Here is a 17,048-nt window from a genome sequence, read left to right on the forward strand (position 1 = left end):
TTCCTCAAAGAAATCGGTAATACAGACATTATCATCCTACAAGAAACATGGTATAGAGGAGACGGACCCACTGGTTGCCCTCTAGGTTACAGAGAGCTGGTAGTCCCATCCACCAAAATACCAGGTGTGAAACAGAGAAGGGAATGCTCATTTGGTATAGAGCAGACCTAACTCACTCTATTAAATGAATCAAAACAGGAACATTTTACATTTGGCTAGAAATCCAAAAGGAAATGATGTCCTCCTGTGTGCTACTTATATCCCCACACTTTAATGGAGACAGCTTCTCCATCCTGGAGGGGAGATCAATCATTTCCAGGCCCAGGGACATGTACTAGTCTGTGGTGACCTAAATGCCAGAACCGGACAAGAACCTGACACCCTCAGCACACAGGGGGACAAACACCTGCCTGGAGGTGACAGCATTCCCTCCCACATATGCCCCCCTAGGCACAACTATGACAACATAACCAACAGAAACAGGTCACAACTCCTGCAGCTTTGTCGCACGCTGGGTATGTACATAGTCAATGGTGGGCTTCGAGGGGACTCCTATGGTAGGTACACCTATAGCTCATCTCTTGGCAGTAGTACTGTAGACTACTTTATCACTGACCTCAACCCAGAGTCTCTCAGAGCGTTCACAGTCAGCCCACTGACACCCCTGTCAGACCACAGGAAAATCACAGTCTACTTAAACAGCAATACTCAATCATGAGGCATCAAAGCCAAAGGAACTGAGTAACATTAAGAAATGTTATAGATGTTTGGAAACCTACCAAAAAACAATTAGGCAACAACAAATTAAATCCCTTGTAGACAATTTCCTGGACAAAACGTTCCACTGTAATAGTGAAGGTGTAAACTTGGCAGTAGAAAATCTTAACAGTATATTTGACCTCTCAGCTTCACTATCAAATCTAAAAATCTCAAATAGAAAACCAAAGAAAATGAACAACAATGACAAATGGTTTGATGAAGAATGTCAAAACCTAAGAAAGAAATTGAGAAACCTGTCCAACCAAAAACATAGAGACCCAGAAAACCTGAGTCTACGCCTTCACTATGGTGAATCACTAAAACAATACAGAAATACACTACGGAAAAAGAAGGAACAGCTCGTCAGAAATCCCTCTAACCACTTCTGGGAAAATTAGAAAACACTAAACAGACAACAACACAAAGAATTATCTATCCAACACAGAGATGTATGGGTAAACCACTTCCCCAATCTGTTTGGCTCTATAACAAAGAACAAACAGCAAAAACATATACACGATCAAATACAAAGTTACAATCAACTATTAAAGACTCCCAGAACCCACTGAATTATCCAATTACATGGAATGAGCTGCAGGACAAAACACAAACCCTCCAACCCAAAAAGGCTTGTGGTGTCGATGGTATCCTCAATGAAATGATCAAATATACAGACCACAAATTCCAATGGGCTATATTAAAACTCTTTAACATCATCCTCAACACTGGCATCTTCCCCAATATTAAGAACCAAGGACTGATCACCCCAATCCACAAAAGTAGAGCAAATTGAACCCCAATATGCATCAACAGCAACCTTGGGAAAATCCTCTGCATTATCATTAACAGCAACCTTGGGAAAATCCTCTGCATTATCATTAACAGCAACCTTGGGAAAATCCTCTGCATTATCATTAACAGCAGACTCGTACATTTCCTCAGTGAAAACAATGTACTGAGCAAATGTCAAATTGGCTTTTTACCAAATGACCGTACGACAGAACACGCATTCACCCTGCAACCTTAATTGACAAACAAGCCAACCAAAACAAAGGCAAAGTATTCTCATGCTTATAAAATCCATGTACACAAACAACAAGCGTGCGGTTAAAATGGGCAAAAAACACACATTTCTTTCCACAGGGCCGTGGGGTGAGACAGGGATGCAGCTTAAGCCCCAACCTCTTCAACATACAGTATATACCAACGAATTGGTGAGGGCACTAGAACAGTCTGCAGCACCTGGCCTCACCCTACTATAATCTGAAGTCAAATGTCTACTGTTTACTGATGATCTGGTGCTTCTGTCACCAACCAAGGAGGGCCTACAGCAGCACCTAGATATTCTGCACAGATTCTGTCAGACTTGGGCCCTGACAGTAAATCTCAGTAAGACCAAAATAATGGTGTTCCAAAAAAGCTCCAGTCGCCAAGACCACAAATACAAATTCCATCTAGACACCGTTGCCCTAGAGCACACAAAAAACTATACATATCTCGGCCTAAACATCAGCACCACAGGTAACTTCCACAAAGCCGTGAACGATCTGAGAGACAAGGCAAGAAGGACCTTCTATGCCATCAAAAGGAACATAAGATTTAACATACCAATTAGGATCTGGCTAAAATTACTTGAATCAGTTATAGAACCCATTGCCCTTTATGGTTGTGAGGTCTGGGGTCCGCTCACCAACCAAGACTTCACAAAATGGGACAAACACCAAATTGAGACTGCATGCAGAATTCTGTAAAAATATCCTCTGTGTACAACGTAAAACACCAAATAATGCCTGCAGAGCAGAATTAGGATGATACCCACTAATTATCAAAATCCAGAAAAGAGAAGTTAACTTCTATAACCACCTAAAAGGAAGTGATTCCCAAACCTTCCATAACAAATCCATCACCTACAGAGAGATGAACCTGGAGAAGAGTCTCCTAAGCAAGCTGGTCCTGGGGCTCTGTTCACAAACACAAACACACCCCACAGATCCCCAGGACAGCAACACAATTAGACTCAACCAAATCATGAGAAAACAAAAGATAATTACTTGACACATTGGAAAGAATTAACAAAAAACAGAGCAAACTAGAATGCTATTTGGCCCTAAACAGAGAGTACACAGCGGCAGAATACCTGACCACTGTGACTGACCCAAAATTAAGGAAAGCTTTGACTATGTACAGACTCAGTGAGCATAGCCTTGCTATTGAGAAAGGTTGCCGAACGCAGACATGGCTCTCCAGAGAAGACAGGCTATGTGCTCACTGCCCACAAAATGAGGTGGAAACTGAGCTGCACTTCCTAACCTCCTGTCCAATGTATGACCATATTAGAGACACATATTTCCCTCAGATTACACAGACCCACAAAGAATTTGAAAACAAACCCAATTTTGATAAACTCCCATATCTATTGGGTGAAATACCACAGTGTGCATCACAGCAGCAAGATTTGTGACCTGTTGCCACAAGGAAACGGCAACCAGTGAAGAACAAACACCATTGTAAATACAACCCATATTTATGCTTATTTATTTACCCTTGTATACCTTAACCATTTGTACATTGTTAAAACACTGTATATATATATATATATAATATGACATCTGTAATGTCTTTATTGTTTTGAAACTTCTGCATGTGTAATGTTTACTGTTAATTTGTATTGTTTACTTTTTTATATCTACCTCACTTGCTTTGGTAATGTTAACACATGTTTCCCCTGACAATAAAGCCCCTTGAATTGAATGAGAGAGAGAGAGAGAGAGAGAGAGAGCACCAGGCCTGGCTTAGTGTGCTGTGCTGGCATGCCATTGACAAACCACAGGGTGCTCCTCTCCTCTCTGCTTGGCATGGGAACACAACAGACTCCTACCAAGTCTTGGAGACAGTACTACTACACTACTACAGTACTGCCTCTCATAAACACTACAAAGACCCATTCAGACCCACAGCACTGGCACTGAGAAACTATTGGAAGCCTATATCCCAAATGGCATCCTATTCCCTATACAGTAGTGCACTACTTTAGACCAGGAGCCATTTGTGATGCAGATGTACGGTACGTAGATGAATCCCTGTCTGCTCTGTTAGGTGACATCATCCTCTTTCCTCAGGAGATGTGGTTTGTCTGCATGATAAATGTGGTTAGTCTCTCTCCTCAGGAGATGTGGTTAGAGTCTCTCTCCTCAGGAGATGTGGTTAGAGTCTCTCTCCTCAGGAGATGTGGTTTGATCTTCATGATAAATGTGGTTAGAGTCTCTCCTCAGGAGATGTGGTTAGAGTCTCTCTCCTCAGGAGATGTGGTTTGTCTTCATGATAAATGTGGTTAGAGTCTCTCTCCTCAGGAGATGTGGTTTGTCTTCATGATAAATGTGGTTAGAGTCTCTCTCCTCAGGAGATGTGGTTTGTCTTCATGATAAATGTGGTTAGAGTCTCTCTCCTCAGGAGATGTGGTTTGTCTTCATGATAAATGTGGTTAGAGTCTCTCTCCTCAGGAGATGTGGTTTGTCTTCATGATAAATGTGGTTAGAGTCTCTCTCCTCAGGAGATGTGGTTAGAGTCTCTCTCCTCAGGAGATGTGGTTTGATCTTCATGATAAATATGGTTAGAGTCTCTCCTCAGGAGATGTGGTTTGATCTTCATGATAAATGTGGTTAGAGTCTCTCCTCAGGAGATGTGGTTAGAGTCTCTCTCCTCAGGAGATGTGGTTTGATCTTCATGTTAAATGTGGTTAGAGTCTCTCTCCTCAGGAGATGTGGTTAGAGTCTCTCTCCTCAGGAGATGTGGTTTGATCTTCATGATAAATGTGGTTAGAGTCTCTCTCCTCAGGAGATGTGGTTAGAGTCTCTCTCCTCAGGAGATGTGGTTTCTACAAAACATGATCCACTGTTTGCTTCATCACACCACCCGTACTGGAAGTGGTATGTAAAAGGTGACCCAATCCACTTTATGCCCACTTTAATGTTACTGCCTCAGGGTGTGTATTATAGAGCATCTATTCTGGAAGGTGTCAGTATTCAAGCAGGACAAAGTTAGAGGCACAGAGATTGTATGAAATGACTCATGTAGTCATAGAACATAATTCTGTGGTTGGAGGAGCCTGTTCTCAGTACCGACCGTACAGACCGCTATGAAGCATCCCTGTTACAGGGACATAGAGGAGAACAGAGGAGACTATAACTGACCCTGGTTTGGTTTGAATGACAGCTGGTGATTGTAGAGTCGGTAGCCCTACTGTAACACAGTCCGTCTGTCAGTAACACAGTCAGTCAGTCTGTAGATCTACAGTAACAGTCAGTCTGTACTGTAATGCTAACTGTCATAGTGTATGTCATGATAAAGTCCCCATCAGTCAGATCACTAAGAGGATGAGGTTCACTCTGCAGGACCAGATGGCTCTCAGGAGGGAGTGGAAATGGACAAGATGTTATGACACCATCACACACGCGCACGCGCACGCGCACACTCACCAGGGGAGGCTGCTGAGGGGAGGACGGCTCATAATAATGTCTGGAACGGAGCGAATGGAATGGCATCAAAGTTAGGGAAACCATGGAAACCATGGAAACCATGGAAACCAGGTGGTTGATGTATTTGACACCATTCCATCCTATTCCTCTCCAGACATTATCAGGAGCCTGTCCTCCCCGGTGCCACCAACCTCCTGTGGTTGACACGCACGCACACACACACACACACACACACACACACACACACACACACACACACACACACACACACACACACACACACACACACACACACACACACACACACACACACACACACACACACACACACACACACACACACACAGAAACGGGTGTGCGCACAATCAGACGCACGTACACTCACACAAATTCACACCCAGTATGCAAACACACAAATACACAAGCACAAGTGAACACACACACTACACACTAATAATGCAATAACTATGACTATGTAAATGGGGGGAAACAGTGGAGTTCTGTATTTCCAGCTGTAAATGTAACCTCTAACCTCCAGTCAGTCAGTCAGCTTTAGTGTCTTTGTCACCAAGCATCTGCAACTTCCGAGACCAGTTATATTGCCAGAACAGTCTACTGTTACAGGGTTGAGAGATAGAGAGAGAGAGACACACATAGAGAGAGAGAGAGAGAGAGAGAGAGACAGAGAGAGAGACAGACAGACAGACAGACAGAGAGACAGAGAGACAGAGAGACAGAGACAGAAAGAAAGAGAGAGAGAGAGAGAGAGAGAGAGACAGAGAGACAGAGAGACAGAGAGACACTCTAAAGTCTAAACAGCCAACAGTCACAAGATATCAATGGATGCATCGGTAGGTACAATCACATAGTTGTTCACTTACATGACGGTTCTTTATACAGATGTTGACCATGGAAACCATGGAAACCAGAAGCCCTGACAACTGATCTGGGATTGTGTTGTATTGTTGCATTTCACCTTTAAAGTCCCATTGAGGTGTATTTCTCTTTTACAAGGGAGCCCTGCATTTAGACCATTTATAAACACAACATCACGCAAATATACAAGATTACAGAATATAGTCAAGTCAAGACAAGAGAAACGATCACATTCTTCAGCAAAGAGGTTCCTGATCAACAATGTGAACAGTCCAAGAGGCACACTCGGCAGACTCAGTAGCCTCGGTTTTTCGGATGACTGCCTTGCCTGGTTCACCAATTACTTTGCAGACAGAGTTCAGTGTGTCAAATCGGAGGGCATGCTGTCCGGTCCTCTGGCAGTCTCTATGGGGGTGCCACAGGGTTCAATTCTCGGGCCGACTCTTTTCTCTGTATATATCAATGATGTTGCTCTTGCTGCGGGCGATTCCCTGATCCACCTCTACGCAGACGACACCATTGTATACACTTTCGGCCCGTCACTGGACACTGTGCTATCTAACCTCCAATCGAGCTTCAATGCCATACAACACTCCTTCCGTGGCCTCCAACTGCTCTTAAACGCGAGTAAAACCAAATGCATGCTTTTCAACCGATCGCTGCCTGCACCCGCATGCCCGACTAGCATCACCACCCTGGATGGTTCCGACCTTGAATATGTGGACATCTATAAGTACCTAGGTATCTGGCTAGACTGCAAACTCTCCTTCCAGACTCATATCAAACATCTCCAATCGAAAATCAAATCAAGAGTCGGCTTTCTATTCCGCAACAAAGCCTCCTTCACTCACGCCGCCAAGCTTACCCTAGTAAAACTGATTATCCTACCGATCCTCGACTTCGGCGATGTCATCTACAAAATGGCTTCCAACACTCTTCTCAGCAAACTGGATGCAGTCTATCACAGTGCCATCCGTTTTGTCACTAAAGCACCTTATACCACCCACCACTGCGACTTGTATGCTCTAGTCGGCTGGCCCTCGCTACATATTCGTCGCCAGACCCACTGGCTCCAGGTCATCTACAAGTCCATGCTAGGTAAAGCTCCGCCTTATCTCAGTTCACTGGTCACGATGGCAACACCCATCCGTAGCACGCGCTCCAGCAGGTGTATCTCACTGATCATCCCTAAATACAACACCTCATTTGGCCGCCTTTCATTCCAGTACTCTGCTGCCTGTGACTGGAACGAATTGCAAAAATCGCTGAAGTTGGAGACTTTTATCTCCCTCACCAACTTCAAACATCAGCTATCTGAGCAGCTAACCGATCGCTGCAGCTGTACATAGTCTATTGGTAAATAGCCCACCCATTTTCACCTACCTCATCCCCATACTGTTTTATTTATTTACTTTTCTGCTCTTTTGCACACCAATATCTCTACCTGTACATGACCATCTGATCATTTATCACTCCAGTGTTAATCTGCAAAATTGTAATTATTCGCCTACCTCATGCCTTTTGCACACATTGTATATAGACTCCCCCTTTTTTTCTACTGTGTTATTGACTTGTTAATTGTTTACTCCATGCGTAACTGTGTTGTCTGTTCACACTGCTATGCTTTATCTTGGCCAGGTCGCAGTTGCAAATGAGAACTTGTTCTCAACTAGCCTACCTGGTTAAATAAAGGTGAAAATAAATAAATAAATAAAACAAGTAGATTTAGTTGTTCCATTCATGGGGTGCAAAGAAACCAAAATATGATTTACCCAAATGTGTGTAGCCTGAAGGAATCTCCAGTTAGCCATCCCTGAGACCGGGTTTGGTCATTCCTACATCTACAGTTTATTCATGATGTTAGGTCTGGCAGAAGTTTATGTAAGAGAGCTTTAGAAATAAAAAGAGACTAATGAATCCATCTACGTGACTTCAAGGATCAGTTTACTCTCCCCAAATCCTTACCATAACCACGTAGGAGAGACACAACAGACCTTAGATCAGTGTTTTCTAGGACAACTTCATACGTTACTCTTCTTATTATTACCTCAGTGCTTACCGCTTGTCCCACATACCTTTGCGCGCGTCCTACACTGAAACCGCTGCTGATTGGTCCTTTGCTTATCAGAGGTGGGCTGACTCGTAGAAATGGAGAAAGCTCATTGGTCAGTGGTAGATCTCCTCTCCGTCTATTGGCTGAGTCGGCTTTCAGAGCTGGAGACCCAGCCGTACATTGGGTACTGTGTGCAGTGTCTCTCTTCCTGTGTTACCGCCCTTGGGGTGAGATAGAAAGTGAGTAGCAGTGAAGCCTTCGTATTCATTGGAGCAGTACAGTAAGTAACTATAGCTACTGTCATTTGATCGCTTGCGCCTTCTGGAGTGAACTGAAGACGTGCGGATTGATTTTGCCCCGTCGCTGTAGTTTCAGGTGAGCATCCATCGAGGTTACACATTTGTGAATCGTTTTTTTGCCCCGCTATCTAACGTTAGATACAACAATCGTGTGGCCATTTCACTATGTCGCTAGCCAGTTAGCTATCTGGCTATGCTACGTTAGCTGACGTTTCGTGCTTCTCGGGTCTGCCAGTGAGAGATACAAGCTTGGTGTTTGTGTTGACAGATTTGGTAACTACCTAATGATCCGATGCGGATAAATGTGTGACTGAAAGCTGTAGTTAGCCAGCTAGTTATGGGATGATGTTGGACTGTGTGTAGGCAGTTCAGGGGCGTATTCGTTGCGGAAACTGTTTACCGTTTAACAGAACAAGACGGGAGTTTCTATTCGTTCGATTTGCTTCCGTTTAGGAAACGTTTTGCAACAGAATGGGCGTAATGAATACGCCCTAGTGTACGTTTTCTTGCTCTCTCCTCTTATCTCCAAATGTTTTTGGTAATAACTTTGTCACCATTGCCCTCTTAGCTCTGTTCCTCATCTCTAGTTAGCTAATCAGCTAAGTGCGTTACCTAGTTATATTATCAGACAGACAGTTACCTAGTTATATTATCAGACAGACCGTTACCTAGTTATATTATCAGACAGACAGACAGTTACCTAGTTATATTATCAGACAGACAGACAGTTACCTAGTTATATTATCAGACAGACAGACAGTTACCTAGTTATATTATCAGACAGACAGACAGTTACCTAGTTATATTATCAGACAGACAGACAGTTACCTAGTTATATTATCAGACAGACAGTTAGTTACCTAGTTATATTATCAGACAGACAGTTACCTAGTTATATTATCAGACAGACAGTTACCTAGTTATATTATCAGACAGACCGTTACCTAGTTATATTATCAGACAGACAGACAGTTACCTAGTTATATTATCAGACAGACAGACAGTTACCTAGTTATATTATCAGACAGACAGACAGTTACCTAGTTATATTATCAGACAGACACAGTTAGTTACCTAGTTATATTATCAGACAGACAGACAGACAGACAGTTAGTTACCTAGTTATATTATCAGACAGACAGACAGTTAGTTACCTAGTTATATTATCAGACAGACAGACAGTTAGTTACCTAGTTATATTATCAGACAGACAGACAGACAGTTAGTTACCTAGTTATATTATCAGACAGACAGACAGTTACCTAGTTATATTATCAGACAGACAGACAGTTACCTAGTTATATTATCAGACAGACACAGTTAGTTACCTAGTTATATTATCAGACAGACAGACAGTTACCTAGTTATATTATCAGACAGACAGTTAGTTACCTAGTTATATTATCAGACAGACAGTTAGTTACCTAGTTATATTATCAGACAGACAGACAGTTAGTTACCTAGTTATATTATCAGACAGACAGACAGTTAGTTACCTAGTTATATTATCAGACAGTTAGTTACCTAGTTATATTATCTGTGATCCACGAGCTTTACAGACAAATCATCATTTATTTCGACCAAATAGTCCGTAGCTACTGAATCAGAATGATATAGAAAACTGGTGAACTAAATAAATGTTGTTATTATACTAGCTAGCTAGTGTGAATTAATGTACCTACTAATGTTACAGCTTGTATGTTTTAGGGCTTTGCCAAGTTAGTATTTGTTGTTGTTGATCAGGGTCCTACAGCATCGCTACAGGACCTGTGAACCACAGTACGCCACCTCCCTGTCGCAACAGGGCCGCGCCTGTCTGTCAAATCACAGTTTATTTGTCACATGCGCCGAGGACAACAGGTATAGTCTGTCGTTGTCAGAACAACAAACCAAGCTAGCTGCCCATCTTAACTATAAGGTTTTACAGAGGTGACTCAGTTAAACGTGGGTCTTGCTCAACTCAAATCGGCATGGTTGTCATGCATTTCAGACTGTTTACCATGTAAACAAGGTGTGTGTGTGTGTGTGTGTGTGTGTGTGTGTGTGTGTGTGTGTGTGTGTGTGTGTGTGTGTGTGTGTGTGTGTGTGTGTGTGTGTGTGTGTGTGTGTGTGTGTGTGTGTGTGTGTGTGTGTGTGTGTGTGTGTGTGTGTGAGAGAAAGAACAATAGCAAATGCGATGTGTGTGTGCACAATGCCTCCTGTCCTGTGATACACCCCAGGTTCAGCAGCCCTCCACAAAAGGTGCTTATTTAGTAGCTTCCAATCCTTATCTGCCACCTGAAAGACTGCATCTCTTATGTGGTCACAACAGGCTTTGTTCTGAATGCAGGGTGTGGCCCAAGCCGTCGAGGAAAGCCTTTATAAGGAAACGTGTGAGTTAGCCCAGGTGTGAAGTTGATCACAGGCACAGATCTACAATCAGCATATCCCCTCCAGACCCTAAGCTTTACTGTTAAAGAGAAAAACACTAACTTGAGGGACAGTCCTGAGGGACAGTTCTGTCACTCCGCCCAGTCCTGAGGGACAGTTCTGTCACTCCGCCCAGTCCTGAGGGACAGTTCTGTCACTCCGCCCAGTCCTGAGGGACAGTTCTGTCACTCCGCCCAGTCCTGAGGGACAGTTCTGTCACTCCGCCCAGTCCTGAGGGACAGTTCTGTCACTCCGCCCAGTCCTGAGGGACAGTTCTGTCACTCCGCCCAGTCCTGAGGGACAGTTCTGTCACTCCGCCCAGTCCTGAGGGACAGTTCTGTCACCCGCCCAGTCCTGAGGGACAGTTCTGTCACTCCGCCCAGTCCTGAGGGACAGTTCTGTCACTCCGCCCAGTCCTGAGGGACAGTTCTGTCACTCCGCCCAGTCCTGAGGGACAGTTCTGTCACTCCGCCCAGTCCTGAGGGACAGTTCTGTCACTCCGCCCAGTCCTGAGGGACAGTTCTGTCACTCCGCCCAGTCCTGAGGGACAGTTCTGTCACTCCGCCCAGTCCTGAGGGACAGTTCTGTCACTCCGCCCAGTCCTGAGGGACAGTTCTGTCACTCCGCCCAGTCCTGAGGGACAGTTCTGTCACTCCGCCCAGTCCTGGGGGACAGTTCTGTCACTCCGCCCAGTCCTGGGGGACAGTTCCTGGGGACAGTTCTGTCACTCCGCCCAGTCCTGGGGGACAGTAGTTTTGTCACTCCGCCCAGTCCTGGGGGACAGTAGTTCTGTCACTCCGCCCAGTCCTGAGGGACAGTTCTGTCACTCCGCCCAGTCCTGGGGGACAGTAGTTTTGTCACTCCGCCCAGTCCTGGGGGACAGTAGTTCTGTCACTCCGCCCAGTCCTGGGGGACAGTAGTTCTGTCACTCCGCCCAGTCCTGAGGGACAGTTCTGTCACTCCGCCCAGTCCTGAGGGACAGTTCTGTCACTCCGCCCAGTCCTGAGGGACAGTTCTGTCACTCCGCCCAGTCCTGAGGGACAGTTCTGTCACTCCGCCCAGTCCTGAGGGACAGTTCTGTCACTCCGCCCAGTCCTGAGGGACAGTTCTGTCACTCCGCCCAGTCCTGAGGGACAGTTCTGTCACTCCGCCCAGTCCTGAGGGACAGTTCTGTCACTCCGCCCAGTCCTGAGGGACAGTTCTGTCACTCCGCCCAGTCCTGAGGGACAGTTCTGTCACTCCGCCCAGTCCTGAGGGACAGTTCTGTCACTCCGCCCAGTCCTGAGGGACAGTTCTGTCACTCCGCCCAGTCCTGAGGGACAGTTCTGTCACTCCGCCCAGTCCTGAGGGACAGTTCTGTCACTCCGCCCAGTCCTGAGGGACAGTTCTGTCACTCCGCCCAGTCCTGAGGGACAGTTCTGTCACTCCGCCCAGTCCTGGGGGACAGTAGTTTTGTCACTCCGCCCAGTCCTGGGGGACAGTAGTTTTGTCAGTCCTGGGGGACAGTTTTGTCACTCCGCCCAGTCCTGGGGGACAGTAGTTTTGTCACTCCGCCCAGTCCTGAGGGACAGTTCTGTCACTCCGCCCAGTCCTGAGGGACAGTTCTGTCACTCCGCCCAGTCCTGAGGGACAGTTCTGTCACTCCGCCCAGTCCTGAGGGACAGTTCTGTCACTCCGCCCAGTCCTGAGGGACAGTTCTGTCACTCCGCCCAGTCCTGAGGGACAGTTCTGTCACTCCGCCCAGTCCTGAGGGACAGTTCTGTCACTCCGCCCAGTCCTGAGGGACAGTTCTGTCACTCCGCCCAGTCCTGAGGGACAGTTCTGTCACTCCGCCCAGTCCTGAGGGACAGTTCTGTCACTCCGCCCAGTCCTGAGGGACAGTTCTGTCACTCCGCCCAGTCCTGAGGGACAGTTCTGTCACTCCGCCCAGTCCTGAGGGACAGTTCTGTCACTCCGCCCAGTCCTGAGGGACAGTTCTGTCACTCCGCCCAGTCCTGAGGGACAGTTCTGTCACTCCGCCCAGTCCTGAGGGACAGTTCTGTCACTCCGCCCAGTCCTGAGGGACAGTTCTGTCACTCCGCCCAGTCCTGAGGGACAGTTCTGTCACTCCGCCCAGTCCTGAGGGACAGTTCTGTCACTCCGCCCAGTCCTGAGGGACAGTTCTGTCACTCCGCCCAGTCCTGAGGGACAGTTCTGTCACTCCGCCCAGTCCTGAGGGACAGTTCTGTCACTCCGCCCAGTCCTGAGGGACAGTTCTGTCACTCCGCCCAGTCCTGGGGGACAGTTCTGTCACTCCGCCCAGTCCTGGGGGACAGTTCTGTCACTCCGCCCAGTCCTGGGGGACAGTTCTGTCACTCCGCCCAGTCCTGGGGGACAGTAGTTTTGTCACTCCGCCCAGTCCTGGGGGACAGTTCTGTCACTCCGCCCAGTCCTGGGGGACAGTAGTTCTGTCACTCCGCCCAGTCCTGGGGGACAGTTCTGTCACTCCGCCCAGTCCTGGGGGACAGTAGTTTTGTCACTCCGCCCAGTCCTGGGGGACAGTTCTGTCACTCCGCCCAGTCCTGGGGGACAGTAGTTTTGTCACTCCGCCCAGTCCTGGGGGACAGTAGTTTTGTCACTCCGCCCAGTCCTGGGGGACAGTTCTGTCACTCCGCCCAGTCCTGGGGGACAGTAGTTTTGTCACTCCGCCCAGTCCTGGGGGACAGTAGTTTTGTCACTCCGCCCAGTCCTGGGGGACAGTAGTTTTGTCACTCCGCCCAGTCCTGGGGGACAGTTCTGTCACTCCGCCCAGTCCTGGGGGACAGTAGTTTTGTCACTCCGCCCAGTCCTGGGGGACAGTAGTTTTGTCACTCCGCCCAGTCCTGGGGGACAGTTCTGTCACTCCGCCCAGTCCTGGGGGACAGTAGTTTTGTCACTCCGCCCAGTCCTGGGGGACAGTAGTTCTGTCACTCCGCCCAGTCCTGGGGGACAGTAGTTTTGTCACTCCGCCCAGTCCTGGGGGACAGTAGTTCTGTCACTCCGCCCAGTCCTGGGGGACAGTAGTTCTGTCACTCCGCCCAGTCCTGGGGGACAGTAGTTCTGTCTGCAGTATAAAGATAAAGAGGTCGTAGTGCCGTTCACTTGAGAGAGAAATGCCTTTTAGCAGACTTTCATCCAAGCGAGGAAAAGTGAGGGCAGTGTGTCTGTCTGCCTGTCTGTCTGTCTGCCTGTCTGCCTGTCTGTCTGTCTGCCTGTCTGTCTGCCTGTCTGCCTCCTACACGACAACAACAAATGCGTTAGCTACAGCTGATCCGGAGCAGGTTAACAGGCTCAGAGATGCCAACTCAGTATGTGTGTGAATATCAGCCTGTTAGCAGGATAATCAGGTCTGATACTGCTCAGCCGGTTCTACTTCTGTCCGCTCCAACAGAGGGAGAAATCAGCCTGTTAGCAGGATGCTCATACTTCTACCATTTAGAGTTGGGAAGGTCTAATTATTTAAATGGTTATTACACCAGATAATAATGGCTACCCTGGGGCGGCAGGGTAGCCTAGTGGTTAGAGTGTTGGACTAGTAACCGAAAAGTTGCAAGTTCAATTCCCCGAGCTGACAAGGTACAAATCTGTCGTTCTGCCCCTGAACAGGCAGTTAACCCACTGTCCCCAGGCCCTCATTGAAAATAAGAATGTGTTCTTAACTGACTTGCCTGGTTAAATGAAGGTTAAAACATTTTTTTAAAGATAGTGTCCTCTCCAACCTCATGGCAGAAACACTAACTTCTGTCACGCTGCCCAGTCCTGGGGGACACTTCTGTCACGCTGCCCAGTCCTGGGGGACACTTCTGTCACGCTGCCCAGTCCTGGGGGACACTTCTGTCACGCTGCCCAGTCCTGGGGGACACTTCTGTCACGCTGCCCAGTCCTGGGGGACACTTCTGTCACGCTGCCCAGTCCTGGGGGACACTTCTGTCACGCGTCTTGACTTCAACCCTCAAAGGTGCCTGTGTGTGTAGAGCCTGCAGACTGTGGGTAGGGAGGGGATAGTGTGTAGAGCCTGCAGACTGTGGGTAGGGAGGGGATAGCGTGTAGAGCCTGCAGACTGTGGGTAGGGAGGGGATAGTGTGTAGAGCCTGCAGACTGTGGGTAGGGAGGGGATAGTGTGTAGAGCCTGCAGACTGTGGGTAGGGAGAGGATAGTGTGTAGAGCCTGCAGACTGTGGGTAGGGAGGGGATAGTGTGTCGAGCCTGCAGACTGTGGGTAGTGAGGGGATAGTGTGTAGAGCCTGCAGACTGTGGGTAGTGAGGGGATAGTGTGTAGAGCCTGCAGACTGTGGGTAGGGAGGGGATAGTGTGTAGAGCCTGCAGACTGTGGGTAGGGAGGGGATAGTGTGTAGAGCCTGCAGACTGTGGGTAGGGAGGGGATAGTGTGTAGAGCCTGCAGACTGTGGGTAGGGAGGGGATAGTGTGTAGAGCCTGCAGACTGTGGGTAGTGAGGGGATAGTGTGTTCGTGTCCAACCGGTGAGCTGTAGCAGAAATAGAGGAGAGGACAGACGAGGAGGGGTAGAGGGAGACGTAAGAGAGAGAGGCAGACAGACGAAGAGGGGTAGAGGGAGACGTAGGAGAGAGAGAGAGAGGCAGACAGACGAAGAGGGGTAGAGGGAGACGTAAGAGAGAGAGAGAGGCAGACAGACGAAGAGGGGTAGAGGGAGACGTGAGAGAGAGAGGCAGACAGACGAAGAGGGGTAGAGGGAGACGTAGGAGAGAGAGAGAGAGGCAGACAGACGAAGAGGGGTAGAGGGAGACGTAGGAGAGAGAGAGGCAGACAGACGAAGAGGGGTAGAGGGAGATGTAGGAGAGAGAGAGGCAGACAGACGAGGAGGGGTAGAGAGAGAGGCAGACAGACGAGGGGTAGAGGGAGAGAGGAGGGGTAGAGAGAGAGGCAGACAGACGAGGAGGGGTAGAGGGAGACTTAGGAGAGAGAGAGAGAGACAGCCAGACGAGGAGGGGTAGAGAGAGAGACAGCCAGACGAGGAGGGGTAGAGAGAGAGGCAGACAGACGAGGAGGGGTAGAGAGAGAGGCAGACAGACGAGGGGTAGAGGGAGACTTAGGAGAGAGTGCGGCAGACAGACGAGGAGGGGTAGAGGGAGACGTAGGAGAGAGAGGGAGAGGCAGACAGACAAGGAGGGGTAGAGAGAGAGGCAGACAGACGAGGAGGGGTAGAGGGAGACGTAGGAGAGAGAGGGAGAGGCAGACAGACGAGGAGGGGTAGAGAGAGAGGCAGACAGACGAGGAGGGGTAGAGAGAGAGGCAGACAGACGAGGAGGGGTAGAGAGGCAGACAGACGAGGAGGGGTAGAGAGAGAGGCAGACAGACGAGGAGGCGTAGAGGGAGACGTAGGAGAGAGAGAGGCAGACAGACGAGGAGGGGTAGAGGGAGACGTAGGAGAGAGAGAGGCAGACAGACGAGGAGGGGTAGAGGGAGACGTAGGAGAGAGAGAGAGACGAAGGGGAGAGAGAGAGAGAGGCAGACAGACAGGGCAAGCTGCTGCTTTTTTAAAGTACCACTTTGTACATCCTCCAACCCCACCCTCTCTCTCTTCCTCTGTAGCTCCTCCAACCCCACCCTCTCTCTCTCTTCCTCTGTAGCTCCTCCAACCCCACCCTCTCTCTCTCTTCCTCTGTAGCTCCTCCAACCCCACCCTCTCTCTCTCTTCCTCTGTACCTCCTCCAACCCCACCCTCTCTCTCTCTTCCTCTGTACCTCCTCCAACCCCACCCTCTCTCTCTCTTCCTCTGTACCTCCTCCAACCCCACCCTCTCTCTCTCTTCCTCTGTACCTCCTCCAACCCCACCCTCTCTCTCTCTTCCTCTGTACCTCCTCCAACCCCACCCTCTCTCTCTCTTCCTCTGTACCTCCTCCAACCCCACCCTCTCTCTCTCTTCCTCTGTACCTCCTCCAACCCCACCCTCTCTCTCTCTTCCTCTGTACCTCCTCCAACCCCACCCTCTCTCTCTCTCTTCCTCTGTACCTCCTCCAACCCCACCCTCTCTCTCTCTCTCTTCCTCTGTACCTCCTCCAACCCCACCCTCTCTCTCTCTCTCTTCCTCTGTACCTCCTCCAACCCCACCCTCTCTCTCTCTCTCTTCCTCTGTACCTCCTCCAACCCCCACCCTCTCTCTCTCTCTTTCCTCTGTACCT

General features: G+C 48.5%; 1 protein-coding gene across 1 annotated transcript in view; it reads left to right on the forward strand.

Moving 5' to 3' along the window:
* Positions 1-8,402: 8,402 nt before the first annotated feature.
* The window catches only part of LOC124023605 (tropomodulin-3-like), a gene marked incomplete at its 3' end in the record, with an annotated part of 54,507 nt that continues 45,861 nt past the window's right edge, over positions 8,403-17,048 (forward strand). The window contains 1 exon segment of the mRNA XM_046337987.1: positions 8,403-8,538.

The sequence above is a fragment of the Oncorhynchus gorbuscha genome, unplaced genomic scaffold, assembly GCF_021184085.1.
Source record: "Oncorhynchus gorbuscha isolate QuinsamMale2020 ecotype Even-year unplaced genomic scaffold, OgorEven_v1.0 Un_scaffold_1655, whole genome shotgun sequence".
Classification (NCBI taxonomy): domain Eukaryota; kingdom Metazoa; phylum Chordata; class Actinopteri; order Salmoniformes; family Salmonidae; genus Oncorhynchus; species Oncorhynchus gorbuscha.